This window comes from Gavia stellata, unplaced genomic scaffold (assembly GCF_030936135.1).
Source record: "Gavia stellata isolate bGavSte3 unplaced genomic scaffold, bGavSte3.hap2 HAP2_SCAFFOLD_44, whole genome shotgun sequence".
NCBI classification, from domain to species: Eukaryota; Metazoa; Chordata; class Aves; order Gaviiformes; family Gaviidae; genus Gavia; species Gavia stellata.
In genome coordinates this window covers 1,183,511-1,206,642 of record NW_026777121.1, presented here as the reverse complement: position 1 = coordinate 1,206,642, position 23,132 = coordinate 1,183,511, and the positions used below count along the sequence as shown (strand labels likewise).

Here is a 23,132-nt window from a genome sequence, read left to right as displayed (position 1 = left end):
CTGCACTGGGAAAGATCAAAACCGGGGAAATACCAGAATGTGAGAGCTTTCCAGAGCTGTTTCTGGAAGAACTGAATTATGCACGTTATGCACGAAGCTGAAGCAAACCCATCAGTGGGAATTTCGAGGAGTATTTTCCCTGTGTCAGTGCTCAAGGACTCAGAGTAGTTGCTGAAACAGTGAAATGCTGAACTTTGCTGTTGGGCTTGTAATGGGCGGACCTCAAAGTGCTCGACAAAGACCATCATTTATATCCGTGGGGTGTTTTAGAGATGAGCAGATGGCTTCTGGAGATGTAGTGTTTCCTCTCACACTGTAACTGGTTAGTAATATGTCTCTTAAAGAAGGCCTCCATGAGACACTGTCGTTGTGGATGCCGCGACACGTATTCTGCCTGTGCTGAACCAAAGCTGTGTCTGGACAAGAAGGGAAGAAGAGCTTTCCGCACACTCAACTACGGAGTTTTACCAAGTGTATTCCCAGTTTATTCCTTGATGTTTTGTTCCAAGATGCAGGTTGTTGATACTGAGGTGGAAGAGCGTTACGGGGCTTGGCGAAATCCCCGGTCAGCGGCGAGGAGGACTTTGTGGCTGTGGTGCCCTCTGCAACGCCCAGGCCCTGTGCTTTGACTGGCTGTGTGCCCGTCTTGTTGTTGGGAAGAGGCTCCTCTCTGGGGGGGAAAGCTGAGGGGGAACCAAAGGCAGTGTCGGCTGGGCCTTGCCACTCCTGCACCGAGCTGCGCGCAGCCTCAGCCCTCCCTGTGGCCCTGAGCCCCCTGAGCCCTCTGGCTACCCCCGCGTCGGGGCTGTGTCAGGGTGGGCAGCACTGGGTGGCTCGGCCTGGCCTGGCCGGGCCTGGCCCAGGGCTGCCGAAGGGCCAGGCCGGGCAGGGACTGGCAGGAGGCCCCGGGCCCAGCTGGGGCTGCCGGCCCTGTTGCCTAGCAACGGGGGCCAGGGTGGGTGCCATTGGCCACGCCCAGAGGTGTTGAGGCTGCTGGCCAATGGGGTGGCGCTGTGCTGTAGGAGAGAGAGGCTGGGTGGCCAGTAGGGGTGCAGCCTCTGCCTGCCCCGCCTGAGGGTGGAGGCCGGGGCCTTCCTGCGGGCAGCTGCTTGTGTTGCTGTCGCTGAGCGCCCTCGGCAGGAGCTGCCCTTGCAGCAGCGAGGCAGGGCCCGGCCCGGCCCGGCCCGGCGCAGGGGAGCAGCCTGGCGGCTGTGCGCAGGGCCTGGCTGGAGCCGGGCTGCTTTAGGGCGGAGGTGCCTCAGCGAGCTCTCCGCAGGAGGGGCCGGAGCAGGTCTGTAGCACGGGGCTGGGGCTTGCCCCAGGCTTGGCTTCACGTGGGGTTTGGCCGGGGCTGGGGCTGAGGCGAGGGGCCGTTAGGGCTGGGCAGGGCTTGCCTGCCCTACCCTGAGCTACAGCTGGGGGGCTGGGGGGGGGCGGGCAGAAACCAGCCAAGGGCATTGTGCTCAGGGAGCTCCCATCATCCTGTGCTGGACATGGGGAGGAGGGGTCTGGCTTGAGAAATACCCATGGCCATGTACATCACCGCCAAGCCAAGCAGGAGCTGCCGGAGCAGGCTTAATTCTAGCAGTGCCCAGCTTTGTGAAGCTTGACTGAAAAGGTGGTGTGGAGTCATCTCTTCAGAGCAGTGTCATGAGCGTGTCTTTGCTGGTGGTGTGGGTGCCAGTTGCCCTTCCATCCCTGCTGCTCACAACAGGGGGAGGAGGGGACTCGCTTTCAGAGAGGCCCCGCTGCCCTCACGCTTGAGAAAGTCTTGTAGGGTCTAGTTTCAAGTGCGCTGGCTTGCACATTGTTTTCCCTGCTAAGTGCAGAATTTGCTGCGTTCTGGTGTTTGGCAACCCAGAAGTGAGTCGCTCTGTGTTATTGTTCTTCTGTATCACAGTGTAGTAATGCTGCTCGTCTCTTGCAGGATCTTCTGACAAGCTTGAAACTAAGGTGAGGAGACTAGAGCAGACTGGTCACCAAGTCGGCTTCTCTGCGATACAGGGCAGGGATGCGCTCTTAGATGTCTTTGAAGCTTGATGGTAAGAAACACAAGTTGCAAAGAAAGAGTATTCTGGAGGTGAGAAGTTGAATGGAAGCAAAACCTGGTAGAAAGGAATGCCTTGTTTAGCTGACACCTAGTCCAGATTTCACAAGCTAGTGTAGCGGTAGCTCGTGTTCCCACTCGTGCTTAGTGATGGTGCGGGATGCTTTGACCTGACTGAAAGCCACGTGTAGCCTGTTCTGCCTTCTCCTAGCTTTTCCTGTATGCGTATCCTCCAAGTACCGGTACCTGACAGCTCCTGTCTGTCTGTCTGACAGGTCCGCTTGCACCCAGCCACATGAAATGGGGACGTTTAGCAGCAGCACCTCAGATTATTCTAGAATAGCCTTTGCTTTGAAATGCATTACTTCTTGCTAGAAAGTGGGAAAAGGCCAAGGCCAAACCACCTTCCACTTGACGTATTTCATAAAAATTCATCTCTGTTCTTAGATCAGCCTGTTCTGTCCAAGGCTTATTGCATTCCTGAAGGGCAATCTCCTTGGTTCCTTCCTCTCTGCCTTCCCAAGGGGAATTCACTTAGTAGGGTGGAGGGATTCCCCTTTCTGCTTGGTAGAGACGGTGTCATAGCTGGCACTTGTGGTAGCATCTTGCATTTGGGAAGAGCAAGCGAGGAACACTTGTTCCCTGTGGGGAGGCCAGTAGCAAGGTTTCTAGTTGTTGTGGACCCTTGCAGAGTAATATCGCTCCTGAGCCATCCTGAGATAGCTGTCGTGGGTCAATATGCTTTCCCTTTGCTCTATGTGGTTCTCTGTGCTTGAAGCGTAGTCCTGCCTGCAGTTATATTTAAATGGGGATGTTTTTATGGATGCTATTTCTGTAAAAGTCCTGATAGTTTATAAGTCTGTAAATACTGATACCTGTATGGAGATTTCTATTATCTAGCTATAAAGACTTTTCTATTGAGCCCGAAGGGGGATGTCTCTGTATCAGATACCGCCCAAGAGTCTGACCAGTTCATTGAGTTACTGGGTGCCCTCCCCAACAGGGTGAAAGCAAGTTTAGCTGAATGTGGTTTCTTCTTCCTCCCCAGGGAGAGAAAGGTGGGGGGAGGAACTTGAGCTGAACATGGCCAGCTTTCCCCAGGAGGAACTCTGCTGTGTCTTCTCATGTGCCTGCCAGCCCTGTGCTTTCTAGAACTGTTTTACTTGCCCCTGTGTGGCCTCAGATGGCTTCAGATGGGAAGACCTAGCCTTTAAACTCTGCCTTCGTTTCTGTTGCCTGGCTGCAATGGCTTTAGTGTGCCCTAGGCTTGCTGTGCTTTGGTTCTCTAGAAGCGATGGAAGGCAAGGGTTGCTGTCTTCAGCAAGTCCCCGGGTGTTCTAGGAGCAAGTATAGTGCTCTGCAAACGCTTTTGTAGAGCTCTTAATATGAGCAGTTGCTGGTGATGAATTTGGGGAATACTGGAGTGACATGAGAGATGGCTGGGGATTCGTAGACTGGGGTAGGTCGGGGGGGTCCTCCCGCTGCCATGTGGTCTGATTTCCTGCTCAGAGCAGGTCCAGTCGGATCATGTTGCTCCGTGCTGCGTGCAGTCCTGTTTGGGGTATCTCCAAGGAGGGAGATTGAGCATCGTCTCTGGCAACTTGTTCCAGTGCTTGGGCACCCTCGTGGTGAGCACCTTTCCTTGTCTTGAGTCAGAATCCCACCCAGAAACACCCACACACCCCCCCTGCCCACACATCCCTGCCCCGGGTAGCATCTTTTCTAGCTTTTCCCCTGTCCTTTGCCAGTTAAGTTGCCTTCCTGTTGAGCAGTGGCTTGTGTTTCCCTTAGGCTTCCTTCTGCTTCCAGAAGCCCTTCCTGTTGTCTTTCCTCTCTTCCTGGTTTGTCTCCAGCTAAGCTGTGGCTTTCCACAGTCCATCCCTGCATGCTTGCACAGTGTCTCTCTGTTCGTCCTGGGTATCCCATCTCTGCCTGCGCCTTGGGTGTTCTTCCTTTTTGGTGTTTGAGCTGGGTCAGGAGTTTCCTGTCTGTCAGTGCTGGCCTTCTGCTACTTGTGACCAACTCTGTGTCTTGGAATGGACTCTTCTGGTGTCTGGGGAGGTGGGGGCTGTTGTCCTTGAAGTTCAACCCGTTGCCCTGCTCCCCTTTGCCCTCCAGGCCAGTCTCCTGTTGGCTCCTGCCTAGAAGCTCTTCAGGAAGCAGCAGTCTGCTCTGCTGAAGTCCAGCATTGTGATTCTGCTGGTTTGCTCGCTTCTCTCTGGTTTTTAAATTCTACAACCGAATGGTGGCTGCAGCCCAGCGTGCCCTTGAACTTTGCATCCTTGATCAGTTTTTTTCCATGTCTGTGGACAAGGAGTCCAGCGGAGGGTGGAGACGGGTGCCCCATCATTCTGCTTTCACACACGGGGTGTGAGATGATGTTGCTCCATGCTGCTGTCCCCTGGACACCACCTCACTGCCCCTGGCACCCTGCCTGCAGAGTCTGAGAAGCCTATGCTGGTGTATGTGGTTGCAGTTCCTCCCTGGGTTAGCCAGCCTGTTACAAATCTGTAATATAAAAACTCATCTACACAGTGTATGTAGGTGAGCAGGCACTTCCTTATTGCAGCGCTGGACACACAGGGGATCACTCCACCTAGTGTGCATGCTTAGTTTCTCTGCTACAAAAGTTGTATACAATCAAAGTATACATAGTCATTATATTTCCAAGAAACAGTTAACATATTCATACAGTTTCCGAGAACTCATTGGTATATGTAAATGCTCCTGATGCATGCGCCTTCAGGTACACAGGTGGTCGTCTAAGGTCCTCTGGTGGTCGTCCGTAGTCTTCCTCATGGTGTCCTCTAGTTGAACCCCATCTTTGCGCATGCTCAGCTTGGTTGCAAAATTCCATTCTTGGAATCTTCTTAAGTTATTCCCGGTTTACTGACCAAGCCTACAACTTATCATTCTCTTGACAGGCAAATTCTACCTATTCGCAATGCTACATTGTTCAACAGTTAGTTTATGATTGAATCACAGATAAATCATACCTGGTTACCTTCATACAGGATATATAATTTAATTTTTTAGTAATGGCTCTCTGGATTATACTATTCTATCAATATCCATACTTAAATTAATCCATGGTTATTTTTATTAATATTTATTGATTGGCATTCTTGATATTTGAATCAAGATGGGAAAGGTAAGGAATTTTCCAAGCAGCATCACTGGTGCATATCAGGTCACATTGTCACAGGACTCAAAGAAGACTTTTCTATTCGATTCTTCATCGTTCCATCTCGTTACTATTAGTTCCTTAGAACAGAATAGCAACTCCCTGGTGAGGTTCCTATGGTTATTGTTTCTAACTTAAGAATCCTAACTTATGCCTTTGTATTTTATTATTTTATTTATTAATCAAATTTAAACTTTCTATCAATATCAGGAGAACAACAATAGGGTGGCATAACTTATTTAGGATGCCTGTAGCAGTAGGTGACCACCCGAAAAGAGTGTCCCACCATTTATGTTCCGCATCCTTTTCCACCCTCCCTAAAACACGGTGTATTTCTTCTACACTGTGATGAACAGTTATTAAAGTTCTTTGTCCATTTTCCTTGACCTTTTTCAAAATTTTGATTAAATCCTGGTGTTGTAGCAATTGTTTCACTAAAGTGAGATTCAATCTAATGGGTGTAGGCAGCAGTTCCTGAATTAATGTATAATTAGATTGCAAGAGCTGGTGAGGTGTGACTGGAGTCAAATAAGAAAAAAAATCACCTCTTGTGATTTCAGTGAAATTACAAACACAAAAATCTGAGTGATTCCTAGGATCTATAACTACATCATCTACGGATATAAAATCACAAGCTGTTCTCAAACATACACAGCCCTTACCAATATACATATAAGCACTGTTTCAGGGTTTTCGTCAGGACGAGTCTCAAAATGACAAACATCTTGTTCAGTATCTAAACAGATATCCTGACCTCTGATTGCATTACCTTCACAGATGAAGCCTTGTTGTTCTCGTACAACAACCCTTGTTGTTCAAAATCTACAGTTTGTCATTTCTGCCCTATTTTTTGGGCCCATACTTGATGCTCAAATGGATAGAGTATGGTTCCATTGTGATTCAATCCTAATGCCATAACAGGGTAAGTCGAATATATTGAAGCATTGTGTATAGTTCATACAAAAGTTGTGGCTGTACTTGTGACGGGATCGTAGGTAAAGTTTACCAAATTCCACCAGGACTGGAGTTTTTTCTCTAAATTAGTGGCACTATCCCAAATTATTTTCCGAACTTCAGTGGGGAGAGTGCCTTCTTCACCCTCTCTTATGATTGAAGCAGCTACTGATTGCGCCCACAGTTGAGCCTGGATAGAACTGGGAGCCAAAGATAGGTTATCTTGGACCACACCGAGTCCATCTACAATCATTTCCTGGTCGTCTCCATTCACCTTTTCCCATTTTGGTAATATGTTTGACAACAGCCACTGATTAGTTTCTAAAGCCAATAGGGAAGATTGCAAAGGCTGTTGCAATTTAGCCAGTTCCCTAGTTGTAGTAGCCAGTTTGTCTCCCGATGTATTTTGCTAATTTGCCTTTTTAATGTCTGATTCATTCTTTTTGTTTTTCCACTTGATTGAGGCCTCCAGAGGGTACGTAAATTTCAGGTAATTCCCAGAACTTTGCTAAGATTTTGTACTACATCCGCAACAAAATGTGGGCCTCTATCAGAAGATATTCCAATAGGTGCTCCAAATCTTGGAATTATTTTTTGTAACAACCATTTAATGATTTTCTTTGCTTGATTGGTCTGACAAGGAAAAGCTTGAGGCCATTCTGTAAAAGTATGAATCCCCACCAGAATGTATCGATACCCTTTTTGTCTGGGTAATTCTGAAAAATCAATTTGCCAATAATCTCCAAGTTGTACTCCCGATTTCAATAGTTCCCATTGGAACTCTTCTCTTTACCACCAGATCGTTTCGCAAACAAATCTCACACTTGGCAGAAATCATTTTAGCCATTTCTAACATTCTTACAGACCCCACATATCTCTTCAAAAAGGTGACTAATGCTTCTGGACCCCAATGGCACTCTTTATGTTTTGTTTGTAATATTCCTCTCTTCGGAAGTGGGGGAATTACTACCTGTCCCTGAACTGTGACCCACCATCCTGCTAAATTCCTTTTTGCATCTAATAACTTCCCTAGTTTCTCATCTTCCGAGTATTGAGGTTTCTCTTTTGGTAATGTAATGTTCTTTGTAGGAATTAATGCCATTTGTAAGGCATTCCTTTTTGCTATTCCTTTAGCTGTTCTATCAGCTAATTGTTCCCTATAGCTTCTTTCATATTTCCTGATTGATGTGCTTTACAGTGCATGATTGCCACTTTGATCGGTCTCTGGACTGCTTGTAACAATTCCAGTATTTCTTCTTTGTATTTGATGTTTGCCCCTTTGAGAGGATAATAGTCCTCTTTCTTTCCATAATATCCCATGGACACGTACTACACCAAAAGCATCCTTTGAGTCAGTCCAACTATTTACTCTCTTTCCTTCGCTCAGTTCTAACGCCTTCGTCAAGGCTATCAGCTCTGCCTTTTGCGCTGAGGTATTGCTGGGCAAAGCATATGCTAGCAGAGACTCTCTTGCCTGCTCAGTCAAGGAAGCCCTGTCCCTGGGCCAGCAGTCCTTATTCCTTGTGCTCCTCAAAGAAGGGTCCTGTGGTCATAGGAGCCAAAGTCCTGACTGTGCCACCAGCCCGATGGTGCTAAGCAGCAGGATGTGTTTGCTCGTACTTGAGCCTTCCTGAGGACAGCCCTGCCAGGGTGACGGGCTCTTCCCCCTGGATGTTGTGGGGGTGAGGGCCTGATGAGCTTCATCAGCCTCCCTGGAGCAGCATGGCCCTGAGCACCCAGTGAGCTGCAGCCACTTGAGACTTCAGGTCAGGGTGGCAGAAGGATGCCTCTCCCTAGCTGCAGGAGGAGGGCTCTGATGACTGACAGCCCCCTTGCAGCCTTGCCTTGCCTCACCCTTCTGCCTGTGCTCTACAAAGAGGGCATCACCTGTGTAGGGGCAGGAGCCCCCCCCCTTCCCCTGCCTCTCTGGGTCTGTTGTGCAGATGAGCAGTGCATGTTCTAAGTACAGAGACGTCTCTACTCCATAAACAGCCTCTATTCCCCATACAGGCAGAGCGCCCCGTACTTACTACCGGTGTGCACCAAGTGTTTGCTCTGCAAAGAGAAAAGCCTCACCTCCCCTGTTTGTGTGCTTCTGTAGGCAGAGCGTGCCTGATGTACAGAGACGCTCCCCCTCCACCCCCAGCCTCCCCAGATTTCATGTGCGGGTGGGTGGGCAAGCCCTGCCTCACCTGGCCCGTCTCTGCTCCGTAACCGGAATACGGTCTGTGTCCTGACAGGGCAGTGGAGTGCGGTGCTCTCCATGTGTATTCTTCGTACAGCCATTTTTACAGTCTGTCTGGTGAGAGAAAGCTATTGCCCCACCTCACCCTTCTGTTGGTTTCTGTCCTCTATACAGCCAGCGCACACTGTATAAGCAGACCAAAAAGCCCTGCCTTGGCAGTATCTAGTCTATGACTAGACATGCTTTGCCTGCATACAGTCTATCTACAGACAAAATGCAGTCTGTATGTGGAGAGAAAAGCCTCCCTGTCTCTTTTCTGATAGGCAGAGTATAGCCTGATAGACACTGCATACTGAGCAAGCAAGCCTGGCTTTGCCTGTCCATGCGTAGTGGTGAGGAAGACAGTATGTAGTCTGTATAGCAACAGAAAAGCTTCCCCTTGTTGCAGGTATGTTGCGTGTACGCAGATGGTTGGTATTCGATGTCGAGGTAGGTGAGGCACTGCTTTTCTATGTACGTGTATTACAGTTAGCCCATATGGTCTCTGTGCGGACAGAAAAGCCTCTCATCACCTTGTGTGCGTATATTCCATGTATGCGTAAAGTATGTGTATCCATGTGTTCCAAGTCAGGACAGCATACGCTCCACACACAGAGAGAAATGCCCTTCCTCCGTTGGCCTTGAAAATGGCTGTGTTCCATGTAGAGACAGTATTGACTCCACATAAAGACATCAACATTCATACTGGACATAAAGCGTAGCTTCCCCTCACCTGTCTGTCTGCTTTGTGCAGTCCGTATGCAGCTGACACACTGTACGTCTATTCTGCACGTTCTATGTGTGTGTTCTGTGCAGAGAGTGCATCTACGGAGAGAAAAACATGGTTGTGCTTCCTGTGTCTGTATACTTTTTTTTATGTGTAGATACTCTGTCTTCTGAATAGAGAGAGGAAAAAAGCCTCAGTGAGATGAGGTCAGCTGAGGCTTCTCTTCCTGCAGATAGTGTATCATGTCTGTGGATGTTCTGTATAGACCGGGGGGGGGTGGTGGTGTTTCTCTATGTTGACGAAAGACATGTATTTGGATGTATCTCTCTGTGTCTCTCCGTATATATTCTGTTTATACTTGCTGCATGTTTTCTGTGTGTATTCTATGCGTATGAAGGTACCTAGATGGTGTCCTAGCTGTGTGTATTTTACATGCAGGCAGAAGTTGCCTCGCTTGGGCAATGCAGGACTTGTTCCGTACGTAGAATATATGCAATGTACAGACAATGTAAACGAAATGAAGCAAGCTTCAGCTAAGCAAGGTGAGGCTCTTTTGTTTCCCTGTAAAACACATCCTGTCTTGTTTATGCCCCGTTCACAGATGCAAAACCCTCAGCCAGACTCTTCTGAGTGTAGGCAGGTAACATACTGTCAAGTTCTAGTCAAGCTATAGATGGAAAGCAGGGACATAGTCCAAACCCTTTTGTCCATCCGCGGAGGCTCTGCTGTCTGCATGTCTTCTAGCTTCAGCCTGGGGAGCTCGGCTGAGCCTTCTGCATTGCCACAGACGTGGACTTTGTGCTGCTTGGGTAGCAGGTGAACAGCGAGGGCGAGGTGAGAGTGACCAGAGGAGCAGAGAGGTGTCTCCCAGGTGAACTGGGAGCTCTGCAGGTGGTCATTTGAAGGGGCTGAGGGGAATGTTTTGGGGGCCACCTTGTATCTCAGCGAGAAAGGGCCGCCTGTGGGTTGCGGGTTTCCTCAAAGGCAGAGAAGTGGGTTGTGCCCCTGTGGAGGTGTCACCTGTGAAGGGTGAAAGCTCTCTAGGAAGCATGAAGAGCAGTTGGCCACAGAATGGGCTAATCCCTGTGCAGTAAATAGCAGGGGTCTGGGAAGAGGTGTGGCATTTGTGTCCCCATCAGGTGCAGTCTGGCTCTGCGCAGGCAGCCTTTCCGTTGTGGAAATGTGTAGCGTGGCTCTCTGGCACAGCAAAAGGAGGGAGAAATGAGGAATTTCCCGGGAACCCCTAGGAGACGAAGAATTGGGATGCATTCAAGGACTTTGAGAGGACTTGCTAGGAATGACTGTCTTTAGGAGATTGGCAGGAACATTGTAGAGTTGTTGGCTAGGAATTTCCGAAAGGGAATAAAAATACCTATTCCACTGCTGTTTTCTAGGATTGCCCCCAATCTAGGATTGCCCACACTAGTTTTGAAGCGTGTGAGGAGCACATCACCATATGGCTCTGGAGGAGTGCTTTACTGCACTGTGGGACTTTTCTCGCAGTCCTGCACTGTGTGGCTTTTTTGGAGCTTTCTGTCGGGGGCTTTTTGGGAGCGCTTCACCATGGGGCTTTTGGGGGGCGCTCCATCACTTGGGTGTTTTGGAGCTCTGCACCCCGGGGCTTTTTTGGAATGCTTCACCATTTTGGTTTTTTGGAAGCCCTTTATGGTTTCACTATTTTCTGGAATGCTACAGGACTCGGCATTTCTGGAGTGCATCACCGCGCCACCCCAGAGGAGTGCTTCACCATTTGTTTTTTCTGGTAGTCTGTCACTGTTTGGCTTTTTGGGAGCCCTCTTTGCGGGGCTTTTTTGGTTTGCTTCACCAGTTGGATATTTTGGAGCGCTTAACCCCGGTGCTTTTTAAGAGTGCTCCATCGCGGGCTTTTTCAGGGTCCTCCCTCGTAGTGGTGTTTGGAGCTCTCCACCCTGGGGCTTTTTGGGAGCAGTCCAACCCGGTGTTTTTTTGGAGCTCTGCACCCTGTGGCTTGTTTAGAGGGCTTCACCATTTTGTATTTTGGGAACCCTTTACAGTTTTGCTATTATATGCAATAGGACGAGACCTGGCATTTTTTGGAGTGCTTCACTGCGCCGTCCTGGAGGACTGCATCACCATTTGGTTTTTTGGGCGTCCTTCACAGTTTGGGGCTTTTTGGAGTCCTTCACAGTTTGGGGTTTTTTTGGGGGGAGCCCTGCACACTGGGGCTTTTTTCAAGGGCTTCACCATTTTATTTGTTTTGGGGGGGAGCCCTTTACAGTTTTGCTATTTTTTGAAATTTTCCCAAACCCGGGATTTTTGGAGTGCTTCACCTCCCTGCGCTGCCCCGGAGGAGTGCATCCCCATTTGGTGTTTTGGGAGCTGTTCACCATTTGGTATTCTTTTGGGGAGTCCTGCACCCTCTGTGTGTCTGGGGGCTCTGCACCCTGGGGCTTGTTTGGAGTGCTTCACAGTTTTGTTTTTTGGCGGCCTTTTGCGGTTTTGGTATTTTTCGGAATATTGCAAAACCCAAGATTTCTGAAGGCCTTCACAACGCTGCCCTGGAGGAGTGCCTCACCATTTGGTTTTTCAGAGCCATTCCCAGTTAGTATTTTCTGGAGGAGTCTTGCAGCATTTGGTGTTCTTTTGGAGGGAGTAGTGTACCATTTTAAGGTTATTTGGGGGGAAATTCTGCACAGTTTGGTGGGTTTTTTGGGAGTCCTGCAACCTGGGGCTTTTTTGGAGCTCTCCAAGCCGGTCCTTTTTGGAGCTCTGCCCCCTGAGGCTTGTTTGGAGGACTTGACCATTTTGGGTTTTGGAGCCTTCTATGGTTTTGCTATGTTTTGGAATATTACAAAACCCGGGATGTTTGGAGTGCCTCACCGCGCCACCCGGCAGGAGTGCCTCACAATGTGTTTTTTGGGAATCATTCACTTATCTTTCTGGGGGAGTCCTGCAGCGTTTGGTGTTTTTCTGGGGGACTCCTGCACCCTTTGGGGGCAGTTTCTGAACTGTTTGGTGTATTTTGTGGAGTCCTGCACCCTGGGTCTGTTTTGAAGCTCTCCAACCCGGTACTTTTTTGGGACTCTGCACCATGGGGCTTGTTTGAAGGGTTCACTGTTTTGTTTTCTGGAGCCCTTTAGGGCTTTGCTGGTTTTTGGAACATTATAAAAGCCGGGATTTCTGGAGTGCCTCAGCCTGCTGCCCCGCAGGAGTACCTCACCATTTTGGGTTTTGGGAGCTGGTCACCGTTACCTTTTTGGGGGATTCCTGCATCTTTTTTTTGGTGGGACTCCTGCAGTGTTTGGTATTGTTTTGGGAGCACTCCACCCTGGTGGGTTTTCGGAGCTCTTCACCCTTGGGCATTGTGGAATTATTGCTGGAGGTGACTTAGAAATTAAATCTATATTTGCATTTTTAGGAAAGGTACAGCACTGAAGAAACTTTTGGGGTGGAGTGTGGTGGTCATGCAAGAGTTCCATCCCGCAGAAGTTCCCGAGGCAACCTTAGCTGTTGGCAATGCCAGGGGAGCTTGGTGTGCTGGCTCTAAGAGAAACTGTACAGAGGGTGGAGCAGAGTAGAGACAGCGCGGCCCGGCTCTGTGATAAGACAGGAACTGGAAGGTGCTATGGAACAACGAGATGGAGACTCCCCCTGCTAACTAGGATAGGTACCTGGTCAAAGACAATGCTATTGTACAAAGAGACAATAACCTATTTAGTGCGTGTAATGGTGTGTAGCGGAGTGCCTGGGAATGGGCCGACAGTCTCTCACCTTTTGACAAAATACTCATTATAATCTCATTGTAATACTAAAAAACACACCTCCATCCCAAAGCTACCCACCTCCAAGGTGCGACCACCCCTCACTGAGCCTGCGCTCTGAATTTTTCTTGGTCTCTACCTTTAAAAGCAAAGCGAGAAAATTTTACACCAATTACAACAAAGACAAATATGACTAGAGTCACTCAAGCTCCACCTGTAAAGTAAGAATAGTATAAAAGCTTAAGAGAGGAGGGATGTTAGGGAAGATACCATTGCAGACCTGCTCTAACATCTGGGATCAGTCGACGGGCTGAACCTCTCTTCCCCCCCAGAGGGATGCCTTTGAGTAAGATTTGGACACTTGGCTATACCAAGTGTCCCCCCCCAGGAGATTGGGCAACCTCTGTAGAGTTGTTTTGTGATTTAATGCGCTTGTAGCCGGCTATAATTCTCATATTAACACTTGGCTATCCCACGTGTTTCCCCGGGAGATTGATAGAGTTGTTTTGTGATCTAGCGTGCTTGTAGCCAGGCTGTATAACTCATATTCATACTATTTGTACCACCTTTGTGGGCAGTAGTTCTATCACCGGCAATCCAAAAGAACTTGTGTATCTGTCACTTCAATAAACTACACTATTTGTTAACCTAGCCGTAAGAGTTCTCACTGAACGCAGTTAAATTCCTTAAGGGTGGCCGTGCTAGTTCCTGCAACGTGGCTAGACTGAAAGTGTATGGAGTTACAAGCGCATCCGTAATCGTTAAGATTATCTATCTATCTATCTATCTATGAGTGTGTGTGTATATATATATGTTTATATAGAACACGACCGGACTTGTAATACAGGAAATGGGTATCACTCAGAATCTAAGCCTAGCTGCCCCCAGCCCCTCTGATATCTGAGGACAAGCTGGAACGCACGGGGGTTTATTTTCTGCCAAATTGCTCAGTCCTTTTAACGTGACAGGCATGTTTTCAGTGGTTCACCATTTTGTTTTTTTGGAGCCCTTTATGGCTTTGCTATTTTTGGGAATATTACAAAACGGGGGATTCTTGGAGTGCTTCACTGTTCCACCCCAGAGGAGGGCAAACCGTTTATTTTTTGTTTTCCTGGTAAGTCTTGCACCATGTAGGGTTTTTTGTGGGGGGGACTCCTGCACCATTTGCGTGTTTTTCTGGGGAGTCCTGCATCATTTGGGTTTTTTGGGAGTCTCCAACCCGGCACTTTTTTTGAGCTCTGCACCCTGGGGCTTGTTTGGAGGGCTTCACCATTTTGTGTTTTGGAGGCCTTCATGGTTTTGCTATTCTTTGGAATATTACAAAACACGGGATTTTTTTGAGGCCTTCACGCCACTGCTCTGGGGGAGTGCATCACCATTTGGATTTTTGGGAGCCGTTCACCACTAATTTTTTGGGGGGGAGTCCTGCACCTTTGGGTGTTTTTTTAGGGGGGAGTCCTGCACCGTTGGGTGTTTCTTTGGGGAATCATGCAGTGTTTGGTGTAGTTTTGGAAGGAGTACTGCACTGTTTGGAGTTTTTTTTGGGAGAGATTCTGCAGTGTTTGTTGGTTTTTTTAGGACTACTGCACCCTGGGGCTTTTTAGAAGCTCTGCAGCCTGGTACTTACTTGGAACTCAGCACCCTGGGGCTTGTTGGAGGGCTTCACCATTCTGTTGTTTGGAGCCCTTTATGGCTTTGCTATTTTCTGGAATATTACAAAACCCGGGATCCTTGGAGTGCTTCACTGTGCTGCCCCGGAGGAGTGCAAACCGTTTAGGGTTTTTTTTTTTTCTGGTGAGTCTTGCACCATTTGGATTTTTTGGGAGGGACTCCTGCAACATTTGGGGTTCTTTTCAGGGAGTCCTGCATCATTTGGGGTGTTTGGGAGTCTCCAACCCGGCACTTTTTTTGAGCTCTGCACCCTGGGGCTTGTTTGGAGGGCTTCACCATTTTGTGTTTTGGAGGCCTTTATGGTTTTGCTATGTTTTGGAATATTACAAAACGCGGGATTTTTTGAGGCCTTCATGTCACTGCTCCGGGGGAGTGCAGCACCATTTGGATTTTTGGGAGCCGTTCACCATTAATTTTTTGGGGGGAGTCCTGCACCGTTAGGTGGTTTTTTGCGGGAGTCCTGCACTGTTGGGTGTTTTTTGGGGGGAGTCCTGCACCGTTTGGTGGTGTTTTGGAAGGCGTCCCTGCACCATTTGGGTTTTTTTGGGGGGAGGTTCTGCAGTGTGTGTTTGGTATTTTCCGGAGTCCGGCATCCTGGGCCTTGTTTGGAGCTCTGCAGCCTGGTACTTTTTTGGAAATTAGCACCCTGGGGCTTGCTGGAGGGCTTCACGATCTTTAATATGACTAGTACCAGGTGCATTTGTTATGAAGTATCATTTTATTAGTAGTAATATTATTTATCATTTATACATCTCTTTCCAATAACACAAGCCCAGCAACGCCTTTTAGATGTCCTGTTTTCAGAGGTTAAAGCCATCACTAAATGACCTCGACTTACCAATTTACACTCCTCCTGCCAGTCAGTTCACTGTCTCAAGGAAAAGAACAAATCCACATAAGGTACCTCATTCCATTGGCCTTCCCTTCTACAGGACAACATCAATTGCAAAATAGTATTATAATTTAAAGTCCCATTAGTTGGCCATTTCTCTTGATTTTCTAAAACATACAAAGGCCACCAATTATTACAATACTCAATCCTTTGACTTTTACGCAAATCATCATGCAACTCATTCCAATGTGTCAATAAACCTCCCAAGGGTGACGTCTTTGGTATCTTCCCATCAATGGCTAAACTCCCCGCACTCTTACTCTTAAACAATTTTGTTAATGCCATTATGTTTATTATTCTTATATCATTATATTATCAAAGACCAAATTACCAAATGCAAATGCCAGTTGTCTCAAATACACAAATGTCCAACCCAGCAATAGCTTTCGCTTATGACTTGCGGGCAGATGCCTAGGCTTCCAATGCAAACGGGTACCCTCAAAGCCCCAACCCTGCGAAGCTTTCGCTGCGCCTTACAGGCAGGCTATCCAAAGAAATTCCAAAGAAGTGCCTTATCCTTTTCCAGGGTGTTGTGAGGAGCTCGTATGGGTCAAGAGCGATGGTCCTTGCCGAGAATCCCTCGGTGCCGGCTGGAGTCTGATCGGCACTCGATCCCTTCCAGTCTCACTCACAAGGTCCCATCTGGGTCGCCAAAACTCTTCCCCTAAGTCAGCAAAACCAAGAACTTTCTAAGACTGAATTTGAAGTTTAGAAAGCAGGCACTTCTTTATTGCAGCGCTGGACGCACAGGGAATCACTCCGCTTAGTGTGCGTGCCGAGTTACTCCGCTACAAAAGTTATATACAATCAAAGTATATTTGATTCATTGTATTTCCAAGAAACAATTAGCACATCCATTCGATTTCTGAGAACTCATTAACATATGTAAATGTCCATAACGCATGTGCCTTCAGGTACACTGGTGGTCGCCCAAAGCCCTCTGGTGATCATCCATAGACTCCCTCATTGTGTCCGCTAGTTGAACCCAATCTTTGCGCATGCTCAGCTTAGTTGCAAAATTCCATTCCCCTTTAATCTTGGAACCTCCAGAAGAATTTCTTGGTTTACTAACCAGGCCTACAACTTACCCTTCTCTTGACAGGAATATCCTCCTTATCGACAAAGCTACATTGTTTAATCATTAGTTCATAATCAAATCATAGATAAAGTGTACCTAGTTACCATTACACAAATTATTTCTCACAAAATATAGCACGGTTTTTTAACTTTCGTGGATTAGTCTCTTGATTATACAATTCGATCAATATCCATACCCAAGATAATCAATGGTTATTTCTCTTAATATCTATTGATTGGCGTTCTTGATATTCCAATCAAGATGGGAAGGGTAAAGGGATTTCCAAGCAGCATCACTGGGTGCGTACCAGGTCCCCATAGTTACGGGACTCAAACGAAACTTCTCTATTCGATTCTTCATTGTTCCATCTCGTTGTGATTAGTTTCTTAATACAAAGCAGTGACTCCCTGGTGAGGTTCCTATGGTTACGAGTCTCAAGACACACCAATATTCTAACATTCTATTTCTACTTACAACTAAATGCAGTGATTTTACAACAGCCCACCTGAAACTGAAGTCCAGTTCTGGACCCGTTCTGTGCAGGGTTATAGGATGAGTCATTTTCTTGTAGGTGAAGTGGATCCAGATGTGTATCTTGTGTCACCTAACTGTTCAGTGCACAGATTTCTTGTAAATCTCAGCTACTCAGGTCACCTTCTCTGTCAGTGCTGGAATAAGAATTTTAAGTGAGATGGATTGATATCTGCGTGCTGGTGGATTCTTCTTTGGGAGATCGCAAATGGCCTTCAGCTTTAGGGTCCAATTTAACCATGACTCCAAATGAGAAATAGAAATACCTTTTTTATTTCCCCCCCCTTGACCAGCTGCAAGGCTTTGAAGTGAATTGGCCCCTGTATTCCTTGTAATCAGAGTAATGCCTGGGGCTCTGCTGGTGGGGTATGTGGGTGTTGAGAGCTCAGCTGTGCCTGTGATTGCTGCTGCTGCTGTGGTTCCTGGATTCACACATGGATGAAATCTGAACACAGTCTCTGTTAACAGCTGTTCTCAATCTGTAGGGAAATCAAATGCTGAGACTGAACTACTTAACCTGAACCTGCTTTTTCTTGCAGGGAAGATGCTGCATGAGATGAAAAGCCTTGTCCTCGAGGAGCCAAAGTGTTGGCTGGATGTTATCTCTGTTTGGAGAAAGCTTCATGGGCGTGAGGGGAAAAAAGACAATGTCTCTCAAGAAAACCCATCGCTTCTCAAGAGCAAATCAGAAGAAGAGACAAATATTGCAAGCGACAGGCAGAAACCCAAACAAGTGAGAGAGACCGTGTCTGAGCAACGTCAGGCGGAAGCTGGAGAGAGGTGTGTGGTACTAGAGAGGCAGAGATCATGTTCCTGCCACCCTCTTCCTCGCGTGCAGACTCTCACCGGACTTTCCCTTTATTTTCTTCAGACTAGGCAGCCCCCAGCGCTTCAGGCCCGGGGGTGGCTGTGGGGCCACCGGCCCTGCAGCAGAGATGCTCGCCTGTGGGGGGGAGCTGCTGGCTCCCAGTGTTGTCCCAGCAGTTGGGTTCTTTACCCGGTGTGCAAGAGGCCGATACACACACAGAGTCGAGTTTATTTCATGTTTGCGCAGAGATGGGTGCTAGGTGGTAACTCCACAAGGCTAGCACCCCTCGGTAAACACACGGTTCAGCATTTCTACGTTCCCAGCAACAGTTACCAGTACTTTTTACAGTTGAGCTTAGTTGCCCTCGTTCCCATTGCCTCTTAGGTGCCTCGTCTTCACTTGAAGTCACAGGATCCTCTCTTTTTCCTGCGCATATCCTGTGAGGAAGGGGCTTTTTTCTTTCCTGAGTTGTGGTTATCATTAGGGGTGAGGATCGTGACATTACAGCCCGAACGATTATACTCTCGATACATCCCAAAACGATACAAACTACTACAATCAGTATTAGAAACACAATCAGAGTTTGAACTAAGCTCTGTAACCAACCTATTAAGGAGAACCCCATCCTGTGAAGTATTTTATTTAACCATCTCACTTTCCCTACTGTTCCTCATTAAAGCAATTGGTAAAGCATCCACCCATGGAAGTCGAGTTTCTCGGCGTAATTTTGAGATGTGCCTTTTAAGAGTCTGGTTCATTTTATTCTTTCCTTTCCCACTAGGCTGTGGCCTCCATGGGGTATGTAAATCCCATTAAAATTGGAGGAATTTTGACGCTCCCTGGACCACCTCTGAAACGAAATGAGGCCCATTGTCAGAAGATAGCGCTTCAGGAATCCCACATCGAGGGATTATTTCCTTTAATAGAATGCTTTAACAAGCTCTCTAGCCCGATTGGTGTGGCAAGGGAAAGCATTGGGCCATTCTGAAAATGTATCTACTAACACTAGTAGCTATTTCTATTGTCTATATTTTGGTAACTCAGAGAAATCTAGTGCTGACAGAGGCCACCCAAGAAGAACTTAATCCTCTCTCCTCCACTGCAGGGTGACAGCGGTGGTCCTCTCACCTGCAAAGATAACAACGCTGACTACTTCTGGCTTGTTGGAGTGACCAGCTGGAGGAAAGGCTGTGCGAGAGCAAGACGGCCCAGAGTCTACACCTGCGCTCAGCACTTTTACGACTGGATCCTGCTACAGATGGGACTGTGCCCAGCAGGAAGGGGCACTCCAACATCACGGCCAAGCCCAATACCAACGCAGTCGGGCAGGTTTAGCTCCTGCCCATTTCCACTCCAGAGGCTGGTGGAGTTCTTCACTTGGGTGCAGGAGCTCCTGCAGGTCCTGAGAGGAAGAAAGTCTTGAGCAGCATGCTGAGAAGGATCCAGTGCAGGCTGCAGCATAGCAGCACTGGATCCTTCTCCGGCAATGGCTGCTCATCCAAAGGCAGCGCGTGCTTTGCCTGGCGAGTCACCCTCCCACCGCTGGGTCCCCACCGCTGCTGGGGCTCACCTCCCCTTCCCCACCTGCAGCTCCTTGCCCAGTGCCCCCCTTGCCCCAGAGGCCTGCGACTCTGCCCACAAAGCCCATCCAGTGCTCATGGCAGCCCACAGGTCCACAGCCCAAGCCTGGAGCATGTGCGTTCCACACGTGCAGGGTCACTGTGCAGAGATGAGAGCGAGCCCTACCTTACAGGCCCACGACCCCCTCCCACACAAGCTCCTGTAGGCCCCGGCACCTGAGCGGGGCCTTTCTGTGCCGCAGAGCACAGCTCTGGCAGGTGCTGTGAGAGAGAAGGAGCCAGCCGTAGTGCTGACGGAGGCCACCCAACAACACCTTTGTCCTCTCTCCTCTGCTGCAGGGGGACAGTGGTCCTCTCGTCTGCGAAGATAACAAGGCAGACTACCTCTGGCTGGTTGGAGTCACCAGCTGGGGGAAAGGCTGTTCCAGGGGAAGCCCCCGCACCTGGATCATCAGCATCCAGGATCCCTGGAAAACAGGCACAGGGCATATATGCGGAGGGTCCCTCCTCAGCCCACAGTGGGTCCTCGCGGCGGCCCACTGCTTCATTGAGGCCAGATGAGGACCAGGGAATGGGGATATCCCCACAGCACTAGCAGGTGCCCCGTTCAAGGCACCATGTGCTACTTCCATCCCGTTCCCTTGCAGCACGGTCCGTGCCTGGGCACTCCAGGGCCGAGCTGACACACTGCTCAGGAGGAGGCTGGGCCTGTGCCACTGCTTCCTAGCAGCCTCCAAGTGCACGCAAGTGCTAAAAATGACAGTTCTTCCAATAAAATTGCCAATTTTCACAGCTAACCATGCTTCAGTCCGATTCAGTCTCCTGGGCAAGGCAAGGACGTCCATGCCCAGCGCCAGCAAAACGAGGCTGCAGGCAGTCAAGTAGGGCACAAAGGGAAAGAGCCACTCAAAAGGGCTGAAACCGTGCCTGGTCAGAGAGGAGGGTTCTCAGAGCCAGCGTGAGATGGAGAAGACTGGCACACTGTGGCTAGAACGAGGATAGGAAAAAAATGATGGGACATGCAGACGACTTTGGGGGTGTGCATTAAGGCACACAAGCTGCCGACTAGGGCCTGGCGTAAGCCTTAGCCCACTGAACAGCCTGTGCGAAACTCCTGAGCGTGACAAGAGAAATTGCTGACCGTAGCGAACAGACTGAGCAGCTGACAGGAGTTACAGTGCCATGAGGAAGAGCCAGATTTCACGGGTAGTTGAGGGGGATTGATGGGAGAGGTGGCCCCACTTCACAGATAATTGAAGGGAGAGTTGGGCTCATTTTGGGGAGAGGAATCTGGCAGGGCCAGCAGTACCCAGGAAACCCCATCAGTAATGCCGTGGAAGTCCAAGGTGACCTAGCTAAGAGCACCTGCAACACCAAATCCGTTCACAGATGTAGCAAACCTGGGAGCAAGGGGGGAAAAAGAAGCAAGGGGCTAGGTCCCTTGTTTGGGAGGAGACAAGGGCAGAGAAAGAGGCGTTGAGGAAGATGAGGGGGATGTATAAGCACGGAAAATGGAGGGAAGGGGGTGGGGGTGGGGAATCAAGGAGCTAGGTGCACATAAGCCAACTTGTTTGCTTCTTTGACTCAGCCCAGCGCCTAATCCCCACAGTCCGCCCTACCTTCTTTCTGTGAGCGCTCCCAAATCCTTTTCTGTGTGGCCTCACTCTGTACCCAGTGGGGGGGTGGGGGGTGGGTCCAGGGGCCTGGCTGCTAGCAATGGCAGAAGGGAACTCTGGTCACAGGGACCCAGCGGTTGGAGACACCAAGTGTCTAGGGCCAGCTACTGGTGGGAGCACTGGCTGCGCGGGCAAGTTGCTCTTGAGCTTGAAGCTGGACTAGTTCATGAGCAAGAGGAGATACAGAGCTGGAAAGACCCAAGGTCGGTGCCAACCACTGGGTAAGTAGTTTGACATCCAGCCACGGATTTTAGTTGAACTTGCTTCCCTTGCTAATCTTTGAGGCACCCATGAACATGCTGTGCTTGTGAATCTAGGGAGGGGGGTGGATGGGGGGTGTGTGTGTGCGCGTGCGTGCATGCGCGTGCTGCCTTGGGCATAGCAATGATGAAATGAGAGAGTTTTAGATTAACTTTAGAGAAGGAAGGAGGGGGGTGAGCAGAACTGCTACCTTGGACTGCCAGCGGGCTGGCTTTCGCCTCTTTAGGAACCTGGTGGACAGAGTCCCTTGGGAGGCAGTCCTGAGAGGCAAAGGAGTCCAGGAAGGCTGGACACTCTTCAAGCAGGAAGTCTTAAAGGTGCAGGAGCAGGCCGGCCCCATGTGCTGGAAGACAAGCCGGCAGGCAAGAAGACCAGCCTGAACTCAACAGAGAGCTTTGGATGGAACTCGGGGGAAAAAAAAGAGAGTTTATGATCTTTGGAAAAAGGGGCAGGCAACTCAGGAGGACTACAAGGATGTCGTGAGGTTTTGCAGGGAGAAAATTAGAAGGGCCAAAGCCCAACTAGACCTTAACCTGGCGACTGCCGTAAAAGACAACCAACAATGTTTCTCTAAATACATTAGCAACAAAAGGAGGGCTAAGGAGACTCTTCACGCTTAACCGGACGCGGGGGGAAACATAGTGACAAAGGATGAGGAAAAGGCTGAGGTACTTCATGCCACCTTTGCCTCAGTCTTTAACAGTAAGAGCAGTTGTTCTCCGGCTACCCAGCCCCCTGAGCCGGAAGATAGGGGCGGGGAGCAGAATGAAGCCCCCACAATCCAGGGAGAAATGGTTGGCAACCTGCTACACCACTATAGACACCCACAAGTTTATGCGACGGGATGGGATCCACCCACGGGCAGTGAGGGAGCTGGCAGAAGCGCTCACCAAGCCACTTTCCGTCATCTACCAGCAGTCCTGGCTAACCGGGGAGGGGAGGTCCCAGTGGACTGCAGGTTAGCAAATGTGATGCCCGTCTTCAAGAAGGGCCGGCCAGACGATCCGGGGAACTGCATGCCTCTCAGCCTGACCTCGGTGTCGGGGAAGATTATGGAGCAGATCATCTTGAGTGCCATCGCACAGCATGTACAGGACAACCAGCCCATCAGGCCCAGTCAGTGTGGCTTTATGAAAGGCAGGTCCTGCCTGACTAACCTGATCTCCTTCTGTGACAAAGTGACCCGCTTAGTGGACGAGGGAAAGCCTGTGGATATAGTCTACCTAGACTTTAGTAAAGCCTTTGACACCGTTTCCCACAGCATTCTTCTGGAGAAACTGACTGCTCATGGCTCGGACGGGCTTCCTCTTTGCTGGGTGAAAAACTGGCTGGATGGCCAGGCCCAAAGGGTTGTGGTGAATTGGCGGCCGGTCACAAGTGGCGTTCCCCAGGTCTCGGTACTTGGGCCGGTCTTGTTTAATATCTTTATCAAGGACCTAGACGAGAGGATCGAGTACCCCCTCAGCAAGTTTGCAGACGACACCAAGTTGGGCGGCTGTGTTGATCTGCTTGAGGGTAGGAAGGCTCTTCAGAGGGATCTGGACAGGCTGGACAGGGTGGATGGGCTGAGGTCAGTTGTATGAGGTTCAACAAGGCCAAGTGTCGAGTCCTACACTTGGGTCACAACAACCCCATGCAATGCAAGGCTTGGGAATGAGTGGCTGGAAAGCAGCCCGTCGGAGAATGACCTGGAGGTGTTGATGGACGGCCAGCTGAATAGGAGCCAGCAGTGTGCCCAGGTGGCCAAGAAGGCCAATGG

The 23,132-nt window shown here is 49.2% G+C and overlaps 1 long non-coding RNA gene across 1 annotated transcript; it reads left to right on the top strand.

Moving 5' to 3' along the window:
- The first annotated feature begins 1,189 nt into the window (after window positions 1–1,189).
- LOC132321771 (uncharacterized) lies at window positions 1,190–18,149 on the top strand. The gene is made up of 3 exons (XR_009484889.1): window positions 1,190–1,291; window positions 1,928–2,042; window positions 17,588–18,149. It is a non-coding gene; the product is annotated as an uncharacterized LOC132321771 (long non-coding RNA).
- The last annotated feature ends 4,983 nt before the right edge of the window (window positions 18,150–23,132 follow it).